The following is a 15,182-nucleotide window of genomic DNA, read 5'->3' on the forward strand; positions in this document are numbered from 1 at the left end:
ACCCCCAGGTCCCTTTCTGCCTGGGCACTGTCCAGCCACACCATCCCCAGCCTATGACACTGCAGGGCGTTACTGTGGCCAAAATGCAGGACTCAGCACTGGGACTTAATAAACTTCCTCCCACTGGACTCTGCCCATCCATCCAAATTTCCAAGTCTCTCTGCAGAGACCTCCTGCCTTCCAACAAATGAACACACGCTCCCACATTAGTGTTGTCTGCAAATTTACTAATAAAAGACACAATACCCTCATCCGTGTCATCAATAAAAATATTGAACGGAACTGGCCCCAGCACAGACCCCTGAGGGACACCCCTGGTGACTGGCCCAGCTGGATGCAGCACCATTCACCACCACTCTCTGGGCCCGGCCATCCAGCCAGTTCCCAACCCAGCAAGAATGCTCCTGTCCAAGCCACGGGCTGCCAGCTTCTCCAGGAGTGTGATGTGGGAGACAGCATCAAAGGCCTTGCAGAATCCAAATAGACAACATCCACAGCCTTTCCTGCATCCACCAGGTGGGTCACTGGGTCATAAAAGGAGACCAGGTTGACCTACCCCTCCTAAGCCCATGCTGGCTGGGTCTGATACCCTGGCCATTCTGTGGGTTCTGTGTGATGACACTCAAAATAAACTGTCCCATGGCTTTACCTGGTACTGAGGTCAGGCTAACTGGCCTATAATTACAAGGATCCTCCTTCCCACCCTTTTTGTGAATGGGTGTCATACTGGCCCAGTCATCTGGAACCTCACCAGTGAGCCAGAACTGTTGGTGATGATGGGGAGTGGCTTCACAAGCTCATTTGGCAGCTCCTTCAACACCCTGGGATGGATCCCATCTGGGCCCATGGATTTATGAACATCCAAGCAGCTCAGCAGTTCTCTGACTGTCTCCCCCTGGAGAGCAGGGTGAGTATTCTGCTCCCTGACACCATCTACCAACCCAGAAGGACAGCTGTCCTGAGGACAAACTGTCTTCCCACTAAGGGCTGAGGCAAAGAAGCTGTTAAGCACCTCCGCCTTCTCCTCATCTGCAGTTACTGAGTTCCCTCCCACATCCAGTGGAGAACAAAGGCTGGTCTTACCCTTCCTTTTGCCATTAATATATTTGTAAAAACATGTTTTATTATCCTTTACAAAAGGTGCCAAATTAAGTTTGAACTGAGCTTTGGCCTCCCTAATTTTTTTCCTACATGCCCTAGCAACCCCCCTAAATACTTCCTGAGAGACCTGACCCTCCTTCCAAAGACGATACATCCTCTTTTTATTCCTAACTTCCTTCAAAACCTCATTGCCCATGCAGGCTGGACCTTTGCCTCACTGACTCATCTTTGGGCACACAGGGATAATCTGTTCCTGTGCCTTCAAGATCTCTGTTTTGAAGCACACCCACCTTTCCTGAACTCCTTTGTTTTTAAGGGTTGCTTCCCAAGGAACTCTCTTAATAAGCCTCCTAAACAGGCTGAAGTCTGTCCTCCGGGAGTCCAATGTAAAAGTCTTATTGAAATCTTCCTGAACTCTGTAATTTCATGATCACTGTGCCCCAAGTGGCCTCCAACCACCACATCTCCCACCAGCCCATCTCTGCTTGCAAACAACAGGTCTAACATAGTCCCTCTCCTGGTGGGTTCACTCACTAGTTGTCACTAAAAGTTGTCCTCCACAAACTCCAAAACCTTCCTGGACTCTCTCTGTTCTGCTGTATTAAGTTCCCAGCAGATGTCTGGTAGGTAGAATTCACCTACAAGAACAATGACTGGTGACCGCAAAAGTTTCTCCAGCTGCTTATAGAATAAGTTTTCCACCTCTTCTTCCATGTTGGATGGACAATAGGACTCCCAGTAGGATGTCAGCCTTGTTGGCCTTGCCCTTAATTCTTACCCATAGGCATTCAACTTTGTTGTCTTTAGTTTCAATACTCATGGGATCAAAACCCTCCCTAATATAAAGGGCCACCCCTTCTCCCTTCCCTGTCTTTTCTAAAGAGCCTGTAGCCATCCAGTGCAGCACTGCAGCTATGTGAGTTGTCCCACCACATTTCCATGATGGTGACTACATCATAGCTGTCTTGCTGCAGCATGGCTCCCAGCTCTTCTTGTTTCTTACCTGTGCTGCATGCAAGAGTATACATGCAGCTCAGCTGGGCTGCTCATTTCACCCCTAACTCAGGCTTACCACCCTTGGGCCTGCTTCCAGACAGCCCAGCTGCATTCCCTTCCCCCTTCAAACCTAGTTTAAAGCCAGCCTCTCAATGAGCTCCACCAGTTAATTAGCTAAAATCCTTCTGCCCTTAACAGAGAGATAACTAGCCAACAGGAGAGATTTTTAGGAAGACCCACATTTCAGCAGGACAGAGGTGGTCCTTTTCCTTGTGGCCATCCCAGGCAGTGGATGTTCTGTTCTGGATGCAGGTCACCACCTTGTCACCAAAACATGAAGAACAGTTTATCACAGTAGATTAGCATGTAGTGAGGAACAAGAGACTCGTCAGAGATCCAAGACATGCCAGAGTCACAGAAAGCAAACAAAATCTCAGAAAACAAACAAACAAAAATATGATGAATTGCTCATGTTGAGACTACAAAGAATTTATTGCATGTTTTTATGACTCTTTCCAGCCAAGAACTTTTCTCATCCATTTATGGAAAACATAAAAGCCACTGGGAGTTAAATAGGATAAAAACTAGATTTAAATCATCCTTACACATGCTGCTCACATCAGCATACAGCTGTTTTTCAGCATTTGGAGTCCTTGAAACTTTTAAGCCATTTAGAACAGCATGTGATTGGTATGAAAAATAGCCCAGGCTTTCTTTTTATAAAAAGAAATCACGCTCCAGGGTGCTGGATGCAGGGACTCCAGAAGCCAAGAAAGATGTTTGAAGTGCTTATTGGCATTCTAGGATCCAGAAAACTCTCCCTGCCTCACGCTATCTTGTAGCAATCCTGATGCATGTGTCCTGGGAACAGAACAAGGAAGACATTCCCTCTGGTGCAGATGGCCAAAGTACAGCACAAAGCATGCTTGAGCCCCCAGTCTGAGGATGTCATGTGCATAGTTTAGAGGATGAGCTCTTCCTTTTATTTTTGTATTTATAGCACAAGTGGCGGCACTGTGAACTTCCTCATACTGTCCTGCCAAAGTTGATTCAGCTCTGCTTGGGCTCTCAGGAGTTTGCATGCCCCACTCAATAAGCCACTAACCATGTGAAGATCTTGGACAAGGGCAAAATGCAACAGCCCTCTGGAAAGTAACTCATCCCCCATCCCAGAAGGGAACAGTTCCCAGTTTGCACAAATAAGAAGGCAAACCAAAAACGTTAGATGGGGACAGGAAGAAAAGGAGAGGGGAAAAAGAAGTACCATTGAGATTTGTGAACTCAAATATGACTGAGGGAGAGAGAGACTCAGCTGAAGGTGGTGGAATTGGGATGGTGCTTGGGAAGCATACAATTTTAGTTTCAGACACAGAAACGTGGAATTCTTGGATGCTCAGTCTGAAAGGGATTAGCAAAAATGGATCTGCAACATTCTTGCCACCTTTCAGATAAGCAAACTGAAAGAGAAAGAAAATAGAGTGATTTTGGCCAAGCTTTAAAGAACGAGAGTTCTGATTTTCACAGATCTTTCAGGTTTCAAAAGCTAACTTTATTCTGAATTGCAATGAAACCTCCAGAGTCTGAAATTCTCTGCAAAGGGGAATTTGAAAAAAAACCAAACTTCAATGCATTTCAAGTTGATTGACAGGTTTTGTTGTAATGGAAACTGAAACATTCTGTTTTGACTTTTTAAAGTTAATATTATGTTATAGCAAAAAAGCTAATACGAAGTCACAAAAAGAAAAATCAAGGCAGAGAATTGTTTAAAAGTAAAAAATAGGTTGGGATGTTTCAACCTTACACTGTTAGCACTTTTTTCAGTGATTTTCTTCCAGGAATCTACTGAAAGCAATCCTCTTTTGCAAACTGTTTTGATTTCTGATGGCAATACAGACTTTCTGCAATTTTTCTGACCAACTGTGCCAAGAACCAAACACTGACAGCTACTTCACCATCTAAGGACACATTTTACATGTAAGAATTCTTTAATGCAAGTACCATTTTGTACCATCAGCAACATGACTTTTTTTCCACAGGGTTTTGAAACTGCCACACTAGATCTGACCTGAAATGTATTCACTGATAGCTCTGAGTTGCCTGATCTGGTTTTCAACCCGCTTTTACTTGGCACCTGCAATGTTCAGTTGTAATGAGCACTGCAGTATAAGAGTTTATATGTATTGTGACAAAACTCATTTTAGTTTATTTCAGTCTTGCTAATTCATAGTTTTCATTAGGTACCTCATGGGTCTGGAACTGACCAAAATAATGATTTTTTTCTGATGGTTTCCCCCAGAACATGTCTCCTATTTTGTTATTCTGAGTAATTTGATCTTTTCTGCAAAGTTTGTCACTTCAAGATTCCCCAGCTTTGCTGGAAAGTGACACAAATACACAGAGCAAGAGCAAGAACTTTGCTGCCACATAATTCCCCTCCCTGCTATGTCCCTGGCCCTGTGGGCTCCATGAGAACCTCCTTTCCTTAGAGTCTTGTGGTGAGAAGTTTTTCAAAAGCATTGTCAAACATAAGTTCAATACTTATCAGCTGGATCACATTTTTTCAGTGATTGCCAGCTCCTCCAAGTCTCCAAGTAAGACTACAAAATCTGCACAGCTCTTTCTGAACAGTGTATGTGTTTTTGTGTCTGAGAATTCTGTTCATGATTGTTTTTACAAGTTTGACAGTGGTTTTATTGATCTGTAATTCCCAGTGAAGCCTGCAGCCATTACTAAAGGCTGGTGACACATTTGTCACTGTACGTTATTCTGAAGAAAAAATGGTAGGTTACACATGACAATTAGTTGTCGAACAATTTCACATCTGACTTCTTTTATAACTCTTCAGTGACCTTGTTCTTGTGATTTGTCCAGCAATCTGTTCCATTCACACTCCTGTTTTAAATAGTTTCTTAGGCTACTCAACACCAAATAGAATTCTGGTGTGAGAGTCTGTTCTCACAGGTAGTAAGTAGTGAGACCAATAATTAATTTCTTCTTGCCATAGTGACCTTGTTTCTTTTAAATCCTTCTTTTGCTTCTTGTTTATCTGCTGGTTTTATTGACTCATTTTCTGTTTTAAAGGTGGTTGCTTTTGTTATTGCTGATTCTGCTGCCATTTTTATCATTGCTACCTTCTACATTTTTGTAAAAGATCTCCTGAAAATCTATTATTCCTCCTTAATTTATTTTTACAGTTAGCATTTAACGTGCAAAAATTTATCTTTTTTAGTTTTCTCATTTTAATGCTTTTTTTGTCTCTAATAGTTCTCTTTTACTGGTCACCAGAGTGGCTTTCTGAAGGGCTGTTTTTGTATTTAGTATGGCACCTCTACTCTTCTTGCTGTCTGCAAGCATTACTTTCTCCTTTTACTTTTCTGTGCATGCATAACTTCAGTATTAAAGGCCCTCTGATGACAAATACAGAAACTTACTGTTGATATTTATCACAGATATTAATAAAGGGTTATTTTGTGACTAGTGCCACCTGAGGAGTATAATACGTGAATAGATATTGGATCAGTTTAATTTCTTGGTCAATTGTTGACATTTTTATTTCACCACTGTAAGCTGAAAAAGAGCAAATGCAATAAATCCCTGATGAAACACATTCCCCTCTTCTATTCAGGGCACTTATTCTCTAATCCACAGCACTTTTTAACTCCCTAACTTGCTTTTCCTAGTCCAGAACTTGTAAAATCTAGAATTATTTTTTTCTAGCTTTCTTACAGATTTCCCGTCTGTCCATCATCAAACAAACCCATGCATTCAGTAACAATATCAGTGCTTTCTCACTTCAGAGACATAATTAGTGTGAGGAGATGTACAGCAAAGCAAGCTGTGGAGACACCAGCTCAGCGCATGCTGTATGTGAGAAAGTTTTTCATCACCCCATCATGTGATTCTTTCTTTGGAGACTTCCAAACCTCAACCCCTTTTTCTGCATATTCTGTGAAAATGGAGTCTACTTGCTGAGATGTAAGACCTGATACCTGTGAAAATGGATTCATGTCTGCTGTTAAGGATTCCTTACAATTTGCTGCATTTGGGAAGAGACATAATTGTTGTTGAAACGAACAAATTTGCCCTGGAGCCCAGTAAAACACTGCAGACAAGTTCCTACATAATAGGAGGGGCTGAACCTCCTGAAGTTCCAGATTTGGAGCCCCCTTGGAAGCTATCTAGCTCTGGCATAGGGCTAAAAGGAGCAGCTAGAGAGCAATTTACATTGGGAAATTCTTGATGTCTCTTCTTATTAGAAAGACCACTGTATTATTTTATTTATAAATATATATTATATTTATATATATGCAAAAATGTTTTTAAAAGGGTCAGCAAATCACAGATACAAAGAGAATAATTTTCTAAAATACGAGCTGATTTGTTCATCTAGAGACCCTCTAGGAATAAAAAAAATCAAGGATAACAAGCATGCTAAATACTAATAGTCACAATCATAAAAAATTACATGCATAATTAAAATATCCATTTCAAGGCACTCTTACATTTGCTAATAAAAGTCTCCTTATGAATACCAAAATACAATTTTCCACATAAAAAGCACAAGCAAAAAACCCCAAATGACATCTTAGCTTTATTTTCAGTGACCTTGCAAGATTTTGAAACATTTGACCTCCCTATCCTTTAAATGAATGTACGTAAATGATTTAGATAAGGATGTCAGATGTGAGATACCAATGGCTGTTGATAATGACACAACTGGAGAGGGAAAAGGTGAATAATAAACAATGTAGCTGGGTTCAGGATGAAGCAGAACTTTCAGGCAACTGTGCCAGTAAATAGAAAATAATTTAAATTAGAAAAATGTTACATAATAAATGTAGAGGCAGTGAGAGTCCATTTTAAGCAGAAGAGTAATTCAGAGTGATCCGGCCAGGAAAGGAATTTTCTCCAGGGAATACTTTAGCAAAGCCCTCTGAGCCATCCATCTGGAGTTCAACTCCAGCACAACAGACAATGGGAAACTGGATGAATCAGAGAAAAGACTATAAACCAGGAGAAGGGATAACATTTCTGCATTTGGTAGGGCACTTCTTCATTTGAAACACTCTGCTTGGTCAGCTTTTCAATGCAAAAAAGGACATTACTGCCCTGAAACAGGTACAGCCTCAGCTAGCCAGACTGATGGCAGATTTTTGGAAGATGACTTATGAAGTAGGGGATCTGCCCAGGGACAAGCAAGGCCTTTGCAGCAGCTAAATGAAATCACCCAGAGGATCCAAGAGCAGAGTTGTCCTAGCTGCACAATGGCAAGCACAACCTGTGACCAGAGCTGGGGACCTTCTGCTCCAGGCACTGCAACATGCTGCAAAGCAGCTTTGGTGCCTCACCAGGACCTGCAAATCTGAGGCTGCAAATTCCCCAGAGAGCTCTGTTTGTGCTGTTTGGGTCTGAAATCCACGACAAACTATGCCCCTGGTGTACCTCAGCCTGGGCTTCGTCAGGTGATCCCAGAAGCTGAGAAAAAGAGATCAGATACCCAGACCATGCTCAGTCTGCTTTCCTCTCGAGTCTTTGGCACGACAGCCCCAGTTTGACAATCAGACTCCACCATCTTCCTCCAGATGCACGATCAGACATTTTGGTGTGTGTGTGACTGTAGCACAGCCTGATGCTGGGATGTACAGGAGATACAAGCTCCAAGCTGCTACCAGCTAATTGCTCATCCCCTTTAGCTCAGGCAGCAGAGGCCTCCACTAGGCAGCCAGGGTGCAGCTGAGCATTTTACTTTCAGCATATGGACTATTTAAATGCCTAGCAAAAAGAGCAGTTTAAACCACTTGGTGCTCGGGTAGGATTTCTGCCATCTGGTAGCCTGTATCTTCTGCTGGCAGAAGCTGAGGTTGGATGCAGCTCTAGGATAGCAATTTTAGTGTCATTTCCATACAAATGGCTTGTGACTGGTGAGTTCAGGGGCAGGCCCATCAGAAAGCATTTGCCTTGCAAGCATTTCTCCTGCCTGTCGCTGCATATTGAGCATCCAAAGGAAACACGTGACCCTCTCAAGAACATTGCTGGTGCATCCATAATGTGGACCTGGAAGGGATGAGCCAAAGATCTTGATAATTATTTTGTTCATTCTTGCTGAAGACTGAACTGGGGATAATGAAAATATCCCTCCTCTCTCCTCACAACCAGTGAGAGCTGACAGGATGTTACTGGTGGTGTTCAGGGCTCAGCAGCAGACTCAGACTTCAGTTCATTTTGTAATGACTGCCAAGAAACAGGCCTTTAATACCATGAAATGTGACCATGAAATCACACATGGAACATCATAGCTGGCACTTCTCTAACAAGCAGTAGAAACCCCTATTTCATAACAGAAGTTCCTGCCTTCTCTAAAGCCCCTGACCAGGTCCAAATCTACCCTGTGACAGAGAGGTCTGCTTGACATGAACTTGAGACCCAGCACATGTGGTCAGCAGACACACATTCATGTTTTTTGGGGTCCTTCTTGATCAAAGCACTTTAATTCTTTAGGGCTATAGGAAAATTAATAGTCTTGCCCTCCCAGTGCCAGTGGGTCTACCTGTGTAACCTGATTCTCAAGTAATTTGCACAGGTAAAATTAAACTTATAATTCTTCCTTTATTTAGGCTGAAAAGTACATACATCATTCCCTCTTCCCCAGAGCAGAAAGGATCTCTGTGTAAGACTGATCTTACTTGCTGCATAAAAGCAGCACTTCCCAGGAATTATGTTGAGGATGTCAGGTGACCATGTGTTGTCTCACACAAAAGAGGGCAGTGTTATGCTCTGCTCTGCTTTACAAGTACCGTGTAGCCTCCCTCAGACACATCTAGTGTCTCAATGAAACACATTCTCAAGTGATGTTTGTCTAAAAGCTGCTCTGTGGATGGCTACGGATACTTCTGAAGGCAATTCTGATTTTATATCCCTCATCAGCTGAATGAGGTGCACCACCTTATGGAGTATTCACACTTACGCCGCACTTAAATTCATCCTGCTCAAAATGCAGATTATTCCAGTGTCTAACAGGAATAATAATAATAACTCAGTAAGTGCTGAACCAATTATGATGATTCGACCAAAGCTCATTTTACATCAGTACCTCTCTCTGGATGTCCAATTTTATCCATTAAATGACATGATAGACTCTATTTTTCTGTCAGGGAGATGGCAAAAAACAAATTTCTGGAGTCTGCTTTGACCACAGGACTTGCTAGAAGGCAAGGCCATTGTGGCAAAGCACTCATTATTTAACAATTGATTATTGCTTTAGTTATTCAGAAATCAGAGATGACATTTATCATACTGTCGAAAACTTTACTTACCCTAAAGTGTAGTTTTAAGTCAGAGTTAGCTGATTAGGCCGGGGAAATGCCCAGTGTGGGGGTAACCTATGGGGAGTGGGACACAGCACTCTAAGGTGGGTATTTAACACAAGAAGAACTTGTGTCTACATCAGGATGAGCAGCTTCTCTCCAGGGACCTCATGGTCACAGTTTTGGTCTTGATGCCTGACTCATGGATTGAGTTTGATGGAGTTTGAGTGGGTGCAGTAAAAGCCACTCCCAACTGCTAACATCTTCCTACAGAACTCTCCCCTCTACCTTTGGTTTCAGAGCTAGAGGCCACTGTCAGGGCACATCTGGGCACTACAACCCAAGGAGCCCCAGCCTGCTGAAGTCTTTTTCAGTGTAGGTGGACAGAGAGGACTGCTGGGTGAGGTGCCTGTAACATTCTCACAGTGAAAGACGCACCAACAAGCAACCCTCCTGCTTCTGTTAACATCTTTCACTTATCCTAATATCTATACAGTTATTAAAAGCTCCAGGGGCTTGTATTTTTTATTAACAGATACAAGACGAAGGAGCCTTTGCTCAAAAGCTAAAACATCCAGTTAAGTCTTGAAGGACCTTTGATGTTGATGCCTGCAAGAGGTTTTCCACCAGAGGAAGCAGAACAACAAAATTGACACAGATAATATTGCCAAAAGTAGAGAGGCGGGAAGAAAATAGAGCCCTGAAAACAACATCTTTCATGATTCTTTACAAGTCAACCCTAAGCAAGTGGCAAAAAGCACAGAAATTATTTTTTTCCCTCCAACTTTTACCTCCCATATAATGCATGGTGTTAAGCTGGCACCAAAACAACTGCATTGCTTACCTGCAGCAAGATATTGTGGATCTGTAGTAAGAAAGCAGTAAGGTCTGAACCTTCTATTAATCCATCCACTAGGCTTTTCTGTTTACTTTTTCAACTTCTGCTGCCTTTCCACTGAGATACAGCAGTGTCACTTCTATAATTCTCTGAGGACGTGTTATAAAGGCATAGCTTATTTAAGCAGCCTTACCATCCATTTGGGGACAATGGAAGTTTCCTACCAGCTGGAAGGTGTTTGCTGTAACTCCCTGTGCACTCTCTCTCTCTTTCTGCCCTTCAGAAGCTGCCAGCACTGGAGAGGGAGGTGCTGAGAGGGTTTCTGCATGGCATCTGGCACAGTCCTTGTGTGACAGGCTGGATCATGGAGAGACCTGTACTTTGGGTGGCAGTTGGAATAAGAGCAGCTGTGGGTCCATATGCACCTAATGTGTACTTTAAACCAATTGTTTGTCTACTTGTTTCCAACAAATTTCTTGATTTGTGGCTTACGCAGATTTTAAAAGTCACATTAAGGGTCCCTAGATGCTTTTCTTCTTTTATGTGATGAATCTAAGTAAAATAAATGAAATTATGCTCAAGCCTCCCCACCTCACATCCTTTCATTTGAATGATCTTAGGTCTTCATCTTCAAATATCCTGGACTAATGTGCTATTCTGACATGAGTCATCTTGTATTTGGAGTTTTCCCTTAGAACTCAAACTGCTGGAGAATCTCGGGCTCCATCAAAAATATTTTTGAAGTGGGTAAGTGCTTTTGGAGAACAGCTTGAAAGCACAACTTGAGTGCAAGCTATGAGGTCAGCAGCCAGCTCTCAAAGTGAAGTCACACACAGCTTTTAGCTATTAAGATGCACTTTCCAGTCTCTTCAGTTCTGAACACTCACTTTTGGATCAGCTGTAAATCTCCTCAATGCTTCAAAAAGCTTCTCTGCCCCCTTGCTCTCACCCCAGCATTCAGTGGGTGCAGGCAGACCTTCCTCTGGGCTTTGCCAAGGGAGCTGCCAGCTTCAAACTCAGGCCACAAGGCTCAGGAGACATCTGAGGACAAAGGAGAACATTTTTGCTCTGCACTGGCAGTGTCCAGCTAATTCACTGGAGCTGGAGCAGCCTGTGAGAGCTGTGGTGTAAGCTGGGAACGGCATTTGTGTTGCTAATAATAAAGGATTTTTTGTGGACTGGGTAATGACATGGGTCTGTCAGCTCCCACGTGCAAAGTGTTGGGGTGGAGAGCAGCCACTTGGCTTTCTGGAATAATTTGGAAAGGCAGCTTCTTATCTGTGGCAGGTAACAGCCTTCTATAGAAGATTTTAAGAAGTGTGTAAGGGAGGAGGTGACAGAAGTCCTGGCTTAAGGAAATCAGGGAATTTCACCCAAGACCAGGGGCAGTTTTGGTCAACAGGCTATCATAGTATCCCTTGGATAAGAAAGTCTGTGGATATAAAGAAAGGTGTTATCAGAGCATTTCTGACAATTAATTTTCTCTTCTAGAAATCAGTAAATTTCTTCCACCTGGATTTAATGGGGAAAAAAGATCCCAGCCTGAGTTGTGGTTTGCTCTCAGCTAGACTCTATGAGTTCAGGCTCCCTATTAAATACTATATGTTCATAGCCATTCCTGTGGAGCTTTGCTGACTTTACTCTCCAAGGCCTTCCATCCAACCTCGATTTATTCTGCAAACAGCTGGCTTGCTACTTTTCCACTGCTGCTCGTTTCTGAAAAATACAACTGCTCTACCTGGCCTTGACAGCAAGCTTATTACTGGGTGGTGGTGTTAGGTTTGCTGAGTTTGTGGGTTTGTTTTGCTTTTTTCCCTCCCTCATCTCTTCTATATTTTCTCCTTGTTTCTCCCTCTGTCAGAGTGACAGTCACCATCTCAGGGATCTGGCACGAAAGGATGGAGCAGCATGATGTGGCTGATATAGGCAAGAAGCCAGAACATTTTGTGTAGGTTAACTGTCCTCCTAGGCAGAGAGCATCCCTCAGCTCAGACATATGCCAGCAGCCAGCCATTCTTCTGCTCCTCCTCCCCTCCCCAGATATTCCTCCCACCTCCCACTCAGACTTTTATGCTCAGCCCAAGACGATTAAAATGTTGCTGTTATTAAAAAAAAAAAAAAAAAAAAAAAAAAAAAAAAGAGAGAGAGCACGCGAGAGAGAGAAACAGGGGCGATGGTAGTGATGGGGAAATTTCCTTGCAGCTGCTGCTTGTCAGTTGGCAAGTTGCTTTTAACCTCTCCATGACAGAAAGCAGCAGTGTGCTCTGGCTTTCCTTTCCTCACTGCTGAAGGGCTCCTGCATGTTCTTGCTTCCATGCCAGACACATCCAGAGGAGCCTGCTCACGATGGAGAGGGTGACAGCTGCCAGCATCCTCCCCTGCTGCCTCCTACCAGTCGCCCTGGTTGTGTGTGTGGGGCACAATGTCCTGGTCCCTCAGGAGAGCCCAGCCTGGGGACACTGGGGCAAATCTTGGCGGGATGAGGCAAGAAATCATGGCCCTACTAGTATGGGCCCATCATGGCCCGCACTGCTGCCTGGCTGATGCCTTCAGTGGCATCATGGCCGGGGAAGATGGGGAGGTGATGATGTCCTACCTGTTTGTGCAATCCCCACGGCAAACTGTGTGTGAAGGGCTGTCACCCCCTCCCATGCCATTCCTAATGCACTGAGGTGGGCACACGCAATGCCCGCGGTCGGGAACAACCCTGAGCTCCCAGCAGAGCTTTCAGGGGAATGTGCACTTGAAGTCAGATGTGGAAAACACGACTGACGCATCCTTGGAGCAGGCCAAGCCCAAAATACAGATGTGTATCACATCTCACCATTCCTGGGGCCTGCAGAACTCAGCTTGAGGTTCACAGCCTGAGACATCTGCTCTTGTGTTGTCAAAATGAGCACAAGAAAGAGTCTGCTCTGTAGTGTGTGTGAGCAGCTAGGACCTCTAAGCGATGCAAAGAAGGGAAGGGGCTTGCTGGGAGAGTACCACTGCTTTCTTTCACAGCAAAATATTATGCTTTACAAATAACAACAAAAACAAAAGAAAAATCCCCCCCCCCCAAACAATTAAAAGAAAAAAAAAAACAATTAAAAAGAAAGAAAACTACAAGCATTTTAGACCACCATCCCAAATCTCCAAAACAATTTCACCCTCCTTTTTCCCCTTTTCTGTTTCTCAGAGTCCAGCTTTTGTGCTGTCTCCATGGCCCTGGTTCTCTTCATGCTGAAGGCTTGATTTCATTTCATAAGGCAGGGAAGCACTGGTACACTCGAAAATAAATTTATTGAATGTCCTTTCAGCCCTCCACAATTTAAAAGGCTCAAAAAATGTGACAAAAAAGCACACCTTGAGTTGAAAAGTGATATGGTAACCCTAAAATCCTCAGTTTTGTTCCTACTTCTACAGAATACCCACACTTAAGTCATTACAGGATTTAAGCTTGGTGCATTATATATTGTGACCCACATTTTCAAAAATCAGTGCAAGAATTGTGGTTCTTTACTTCAGCTGTCTCAAATACAGACTCATTATATTAGACTAGGCATCTAACAAGAGTAAAAAATAATTTATTGAAATGTAATTGGCCATTTAATAAGCCAAACTGATTAGTTTTTCCATAATTAGTTACTACAGTGTTTAAGACCAGATATATAGGATACAGCAGATAAGAGAAGAAACTGGACACTTAGTTGCTGGAACAGGACTAACAAAACTTATGCTATTTCTTCATTAATCTGATGATAAAACATAAGTTCCAATATAGCTGTTGAATGACTTGCCATCTTAAAGATGATCTTCTGAATTTTTCAATTCATGGTAATTCCTTTTATTTTAGTATTGACTCCTGTCCTCCATCAAAATGACAATCTATTTAAACTTTCAAGAGTAAGGTCAGATGAGAAATTTCTCCTGGTAAAACCAAGTTTAATTTTACTTCCAACTTCAAGAACTAAATCAAAGATGTACTAAACCCCAAGAAAATGAAGTGTGCTTTATTATAAAATACTTTGAAATATAATGTTCTTACATCTTGCAAGCAATTTTTCTTAATTTTTTTTTCAAAAAAAGTATTGTCAACCTATGCTGGCAAAGCTGTTTGGTTTTGGTTTTTTTTTTTTTGGTTTTTTTTTTTTTTTTTGGTTCAGCAGGTCTTTCCAGGCAAGAAAGGTTATTTTGGGCAAGACTGGGTTGGCCAAAAATGCATGTGTGCATGCCAAACTCTGCCCTTGTAGGATCTAAAGGCACAGATACGAATGACCACAGGAAAAATAGTTAATGCAATTACCAGCAGACCCATTCCAGCAGCGAGCATGTTGATGCTGGAATTATCCAAATGACTGCCTGATGAAAGGATGCATTTGTTCAAAGCACATTTGCCTAGCTCACTAATCTCTGCAGATATCCTGTTGGGAAATCCTTTGAATCCAATACCTGATAAATGAATTTGGCTAGTGAATAAACATCCCACAAGCCTATTACTGAAATATTATGCACCTGTTACAAGAATGCTCCCATGCATTAATTTCCACGCAGTACCGTTCTTTAAAAACGCTTTTTGATGGAGTGTGAAAAGCTGTCACTGAAAGTGATGTTACCTTGAGCTCAGAGTTACAGCCCCGTGCTTGGATGCATCTCCAGACAAGCCTGCCTGCCGTGGGTGGGGCTCTCTGCACATCCCTCTTCCCAGGGCAGCAGAAGTCTGCTGGAGACAACGGCCCTGCCCCAAACCAGGACAGACAGACCTGCACATTCAGCTGCCCACACCCAAGGTCAGTGTCAATTCAGTTTATCCTATGTGTGTTAGTCAGGCAAAGGGAAATGTTGCAAGGTTATGGAGCAGGGCTGTTTGCTTCGTGGTGGAGGGGCATTGCAGGTGCTATTTAGGATTTTCTCCTGCTTGTGAAGCATTCTGTAATCTTCATTGTGGAAAATGGTAAGCAACA

The sequence above is a fragment of the Melospiza georgiana genome, chromosome 1, assembly GCF_028018845.1.
Source record: "Melospiza georgiana isolate bMelGeo1 chromosome 1, bMelGeo1.pri, whole genome shotgun sequence".
Classification (NCBI taxonomy): Eukaryota; Metazoa; Chordata; class Aves; order Passeriformes; family Passerellidae; genus Melospiza; species Melospiza georgiana.